The 6,925-nt window shown below is 42.8% G+C and overlaps 1 long non-coding RNA gene across 1 annotated transcript; it reads right to left on the reverse strand.

The window, feature by feature from the left end:
* Window positions 1-627: 627 nt before the first annotated feature.
* LOC147110915 (uncharacterized) lies at window positions 628-6,183 on the reverse strand. Its single transcript, XR_015080008.1, has 2 exons — window positions 5,728-6,183; window positions 628-1,812 (listed from the first exon to the last, which is right to left on the reverse strand). It is a non-coding gene; the product is annotated as an uncharacterized LOC147110915 (long non-coding RNA).
* Between the last annotated feature and the right edge of the window lie 742 nt (window positions 6,184-6,925).

Consider the following 6,925-nt stretch of genomic DNA (forward strand, 5'->3'; position numbering starts at 1 on the left):
GCAACCTGACATCTGTCATACGCCCCCTGTTTCTGCTTCATTTTATTCTCTATTTCTTTTGTCATCCAGGGAGCTCTGACTTTGGTTGCCCTACCTTTCCACCTCGTGGGAATGTACCTCAACTGTACCTGAACCATCTCCTCTTTGAAGGCAGCCCATTGTTCGATTACAGTTTTGCCTGGCAAGCTTTGATTCCAGTTTACCCGGGCCAGATCCATTCTCAACCCACTGAAATTGGCCTCCCTCCAATTAATTATTTTTACTCTAGATTGCTCCCTGTCCTTTTCCATAGCTAATCTAAACCTTATGATACTATGATCACTGTTCCCTAAATGTTCCCCTACTGACACTTGCTCCACTTCCCCTACCTCATTCACCAGAACCAGATGCAGCAATGCTTCCTTCCTCGTTGGCCAGAAACGTACTGATCAAGAAAGTTCTCCTGAACATACTTCAGAAATTCATTCCCCTCTCTGCCCTTTACACTTTTGAAATCTGTAGATGACACAAAACTTGGAAGTGTAGTGAACAGTGAGGAAGATAGTAATAGACTTCAAGAGGACATAGACAGGCTGGTGGAATAGTGTCGAAATCTCAACTCTGAGTAAGACTCTAAAACACAAGCAGTACCGTCAGATTGTTAGTTTATTTTTACTTGCACAAGGGGAGAGCTGCCTGGACAATCACTAGGCCAACAACTCCAAAGAACATCAGCGAATGCAGCATATTTATACACTGAAACAAGCAAGCATTCCATATATCACGTGTAATGGTATTGTATCAGTTTGCACAGAGTAAGAGTTTGCACAAAGATAATCAAAAGGTCAGCAGGACAGAAATATCTCCAGACAAGGTTATTTAATCATATATCTTGTCAGGAGGTTCTGTCTGAATCTTGTTACCAAAATGATCAGCTTACTCATGTCTGAATCTTGTTATCAAAATGATCAGCTTACTCAATAGTTTTGCTTCTTTGTCTAGCGACAATCATTAATAGTTTATCTATTCTATAGCCTTATGCCTCCCTTGTGCTAGTGAGTCAATACAGCTGTTATCACATCATCAATGTGGGTGGGTATTTTGAAAGGTCTCTTGGTCCTAGACACGTTGTGACAGATTTGCTTCTATGCTTTAACTACAACCTAAGCAAGTTTGTTTTTTTAACCCCTTGATAGCTTATTTTTACTTGGCCATTTTATTCTACCCAGCATGCTAAGTATAATGTCAATTTCCACATTCCCCCCTTTTGTCCTAACTAGGACAATAATCTAATCAGATCTGGATTTTTCAGAGCCTTTCTAACTCCATGGCTTCTGCCTTTTCTGAATTTTGTTGAAACAGCCAATATGCCATTTTTTTGGAATTAAAGGGGATAGGTCTTAATGGAATTCCTCCCTTCGTATGGATGGGCACCTGTGTGCATACCCAACAACTGGAGGCATTAGTTCCCCTAGCATAAGTGTAAGACATATACAAAAAGGTGTTTACATGCAATTCGGGCATTACAGGTATTATAAGTGTCACAAGGAAACATAGTCCTAATATCCATTTCCATTTACTGATGGGGTTGGTGATTCCTCTTCCTCGGGTTCTGGGACTCTTTTGCAGTGCGAGGCGTGGATCCATGTTGGTCTCTCTTTCACCTTTACAGCAGTGTTGGTGGTTAACAGGATCTGGAACGGACCCTCAAATCTTGGGTGAAGGTTACTCTTTCTCTTGAACACCTTTACGTAGACGAACTCGCCGGGCTCCAAGCTATGGCATCTTGCTTCGGCAGGGTCAACTTGGGCTTCTTTTACCTGCGAATGGAAACTAGAAATACATTTTGTTAGAGCAATGCAATAGTTTAGCATATTTTCTTCCATTTTGTGAATGTCCATTTGTTTAGCAGTAAACGGTGCGGAAAAAGGCAATCGTTGGGGACGTCCCATGATGATTTCATGTGGTGATAACCCTGTTGTTCTATTTGTTGCTGACCGCATTACCATCAATGCTAGGGGTAACAGTTTGACCCATTTGAGTCCAGTCTCATCACATAGCTTAGCTAACTTATTTTTCAACATTCCATTATATCGCTCCACCAGCCCAGCTGATTGCAGTGAAAATGCTGATTGATTTGCAAAGCCTTACACATCTCTGACATAATTGTCCCAGTAAAATGTGACCCATTGTCACTCGAGAGTTGTACAGGTATACCAAATCGTGGTACAATTTCCTTTAACAAATGTTTAGCGACAGTAACAGCGTCATTCTTTTTACATGGAAAAGCTTCAACCCATTTAGAAAACACATCTATAATAACCAATACATACTTAAAACCCATACATGCGGGTAATTCAATAAAATCCATTTGCAAATTCACAAAAGGTCCTGTTGGATTTGGGTGGGAGGCAGACTGTACTTTCTCTGTTTTTCCCGAATTCATCACCTGACAGGTAGTACACTTTTCACTAATTTGTTTTGCAATTGCCGAAATACCCGGTGCGTAACATGTCTGTGCAATATAGTCTGCCATCCCCCCTTTGCCCGCATGTATGAAAGTATGAACACAGCGGGCAATCCATGGGAGCAAAGATCTGGGTGCCACCACGCGGCCGTCATGGTGAACCCACACTCCCTCAGGTGTTTTATCACATTAATCTTGTGACCAGGCTAACACCTCCTCAGTACTGGCCTGTGACTGAAAGGCCAATACATCATCCAATGTGGGCGGCAAATCAATGGGTTTTGTGTTTTTAAGAACATAGGCTGACACCTGGGAACCTGTATCTGACAAAGCAGCACCTTTTGCAGCACTGTCAGCCCTGTCATTGCCCAATGCAATTTGGTCCTGATTGCCTGTGTGTGCTTGACATTTAATAATAGCAATTTTACGTGGACACTGGACAGCACGTAAAAGATTGTCAACTTGTTCTGCATTTTTGATCGTTGAGCCTGTGGAGGTCAAGTAACCCCTAAATTTCCAGATCTGTCCACAATCATGGCCAACTCCAAAGGCATACCTTGAATCTGTATAAATATTAACAGTTTTGTCTGTGGCCAAGATACATGCTTTTGTGAGCGCGAATAGTTCAGTTTGTTGTGCTGAAAAGGAGTTTGGTAACGACATCGCCTCTACAGTTGAATTGTCCGTCGTGATGGCGTAGCCAGTGCGGGAAGTACCTTTGTCATCTCGGAGGGCTGAGCTGTCGACGAAATATATTAAATCTGGATTTTCTAGCTGTGTTTCACTTAAGTCCACTCGGGGTTTGGTGACCAGCTGGGTTACCGTCTCAGAACAGTGGGGTGTGCCATCCTCAATGGTCGGGAGGAGCGTAGCTGGATTTAGGGTTGCGCATCGCTTTATGGTCAAGTTTGAATTGGACAGTAATTCTACCTCGTACCTAATGGTACGTGCTGATGTTAGGTGCTGAGTGGCGCATTTGGTTAACAGCACCTCGACAGAGTGTGGGACATGTAGTACTGTATGATGATTTAGAGTCACAGTTTGTGCTTGTTGTACAGCATAGTAAGTGGCGGCGAGTGCGGGCAGGCATCCCGGCAGACCTTTGGCTACTGGGTCCAATTGGGTACTGAAATAGGCGATGGGTCGCTGAAACGGACTCATTCACTGCTCGAAGGTCCTGTACAAGCCGCCATTTATCACTATTGGCTTTCTGGACCGGGAGGATAGGGGTGTTGCAGGGACTTCTTGTTGGTATTATAATGCCCTGGTCAAGTAAGGACTTGATTACTGGTTCAATGCCTTGTTCTGCTGCTTGGGAGAAACGATATTGTGCCTTTCTTGGGAGTGGGACTGCAGGATTGAGGGTAACCTTGTAGGGTTGTGCAATTAACATCTTTCCGACCTCATTGGGGTGGCTAGACCATACTTGCTTGGGGATTTGACTCAGAAGTTTCTCTACTTCTGGTAGGAGCGGGAAGTTATGGATGTCCAACACCCTTGCCTCAAATTTGCCTTTGAACAGCAGGCTTGTCTGCAACTCCACCCCGTATCCCTGCTTTTCTTCATACTGGACCAAGGTACCCTGAGGCACTTGCCACTCTTTTTCTATTCCTAGTCCTCCCATTCTTTTAACCATTGGTCCCAAGTCCCTTGGTGCATGTCCTTGTGCCACCGCTAGGGTGCAATGTAGTTTACTGTCTTTTTCTTCAAACAGGTCCCATGCTTCCATGGGTAAAAGAACAGCGGCGGCTATGCCTTCGGGACCAATTAAAATTTTCTGAATTTTCAGCAAATATCTGTGTTGTAGAACGGACTTATAATATCTTTTGTGGTATTTGTCCATTCCTGTCTCATCATAAAAGGCTGTGCCGTGGAGCTCTGTATGCCAATGGCCCAAACGCAATTCTTTCTGGTATTCGGACACCGATCTAAGGACAAATTGGAGGGAGCCTATAATAGTTGACAATGTTTTGCTAAGACCATCTTCACAAATCTGCCATGCGTATAGGACTGGGGACAATTTGATCTGTAGTGGGTACATACCACATCTGTCTACGGGAACATGGATTTCAAGTCCTTTTTCAGAGCAAACAATCGTTGCCTTCATTTTGCATAATAAGTCTCTTCCTAATAAATTCACTGGTACTTCTTGAGACAGTAAAAAGGTATGTTGATTCCGGTAATTATCTACTTGCACATTGAGCGGTTCTGAACAAGTCATGGTCTGAGTAACTCCTGACAATCCTATGCAACTGGCACTACTGGCTGTACACAGAATTCCTTCTGCATATTGTTTTGTCAACACTGAATTGGTGGCTCCCGTATCTACCAGAAAAAGAATTTCTTTTCCCTCCATATTTATTATTAAGGTGGGCTCTTCTGTCATATTGGTTGAAACTGCAGGCAATCATTCTAGGGGTAATTGCTTTTGGGCAATCTGCGGGTCAGATCCCAGGCATCATGTTGAATAGGGTAAATTTAAACTTTGTCCACTTTGATTCTGGGTAGCATTTTGTGCTCCCCATGGGTTGTGGACTGAAAAATTTGCTTGAGGGCGGGTGTGAACCTGTGCTTGGGTAGAACTGTTTCCCTGGGTCCATTTTACCGATTTGGGTAAGTCACCTATTGATATCTGACCACAATTCTGGAGCATGTAACAGGCAGGTGTGCTTTTTTCTGGTATTTCACTTGCCCCGGCACCCATTCTGATTGATTGAGAGTTTTTACAGTTTCTGATCTCACAATCCTTTTCGGTCAACTGAGTTCACTGCGCCCACTTCTACTGGCCGTCACGTGGCCTAAAAAGGCTCTTAATTCAGGCTCAGTCTGGGTGTGTGAGATATGTTGACACGAACCAACCATAGTCGATCAATCAGGCACTGTTTCCTTTCTCAATCAAAGAATGTTTTTCCGAATCACAATTTTCCCTAGTGACTCTTCCCGTTTCTTAAATTGCAATGTCACACAAAAATATTGAACACAACAGTATAACAAGGACAACTAGGACAAACAACATCCACGCGGGTATACAAATTATAGCCTTAAACTCTATCTAAACAAGTAGTCAATTCTCAGTCTGCGTTGTACGCCACTACAGACCAAGTCCTTAACAGTAAAACTTATTACTTTAAAATCCTGTCTTTCAAGGATAAGTCCTATCTTTCAAGGACGGGCGTCCCTTTTTACTTTTCCTCTATTTCAAGGATATCTCTCCCTTTCTTTCAAGGGTAATCATTTCTTTCCTTCAAGAAACAGGGACCTCTACAGACTTCTCTTCTTACCTTCCTTTCAGGGTTCAGGTTTTCAAAATCTGCCTCCTTTTACTGTCAAGCTGAAAGAGGAAGTGATAACAAAAATTTCAACTCAACCCTGAAATGAGTCTTAACAGATCGCAGTACTCCTGCCAAGACAAACAGACTATACTACTGTACTGTCCAAGGAGGAACCCCTTTGGTGACTAAGCGCCACTGATAACTGGCCAGTTAGGGTCCGTTCTTAGAGAGTCATTGTGTTCTTGTCCGTTTACTCACCGGTAGGTAGTAAGCGATCTCAGTGGAACCTCCAAGTTTTACTGTCGAAATCTCGACTCTGAGTAAGACTCTAAAACACAAGCAGTACCGTCAGATTGTTAGTTTATTTTTACTTGCATAAGGGGAGAGCTGCCTGGACAAAGGCTAGGCCAACAACTCCAAAGAACATCAGCGAATGCAGCATATTTATACACTCAAACAAGCAAGCGTTCCATATATCACGTGTAATGGTATTGTATCAGTTTGCACAGAGTAAGAGTTTGCACAAGGATAATCAAAAGGTCAGCAGGGCAGAAATATCTCCAGACAAGGTTATTTAATCATATATCTTGTCAGGAGGTTCTGTCTGAATCTTGTTACCAAAATGATCAGCTTACTCATGTCTGAATCTTGTTACCAAAATGATCAGCTTACTCAATGGTTTTGCTTCTTTGTCTAACGACAATCATTAATAGTTTATCTATTCTATAGCCTTATGCCTCCCTTGTGCTAGTGAGTCAATACAGCTGTTATCACATCATCAATGTGGGTGGGTATTTTGAAAGGTCTCTTGGTCCTAGACATGTTGTGACACATTTGCTTCTATGCTTTAACTACAACCTAAGCAAGTTTGTTCTTTTAACCCCTTGATAGCTTATTTTTACTTGGCCATTTTATTCTACCCAGCATGCTAAGTATAATGTCAATTTCCACAATAGGCGGACACATGGCAGATGAAATTCAATGCAGAAAAGTGTGAGGTGATACATTTTGATAGGAAGAAGGAGGATAGGTACACGCTAAATGGTACAATTTTAAAGAGGGTGCAATAACAGAGAGACCTGGGGGTGCTTGTGCACACATCTTTGGCAGGACAAGTGTAAGGGGTGGCATGTGGGTTGTTTGTCAGCTTCACGTCTGACTCCTTTGAGCGATTCGAATCACTCCCATTCCCTTTTGTTCTAGATTT

Source organism: Somniosus microcephalus, chromosome 11 (genome assembly GCF_052327205.1).
Source record: "Somniosus microcephalus isolate GS21.2 chromosome 11, FLI_Smic_1.0, whole genome shotgun sequence".
Classification (NCBI taxonomy): domain Eukaryota; kingdom Metazoa; phylum Chordata; class Chondrichthyes; order Squaliformes; family Somniosidae; genus Somniosus; species Somniosus microcephalus.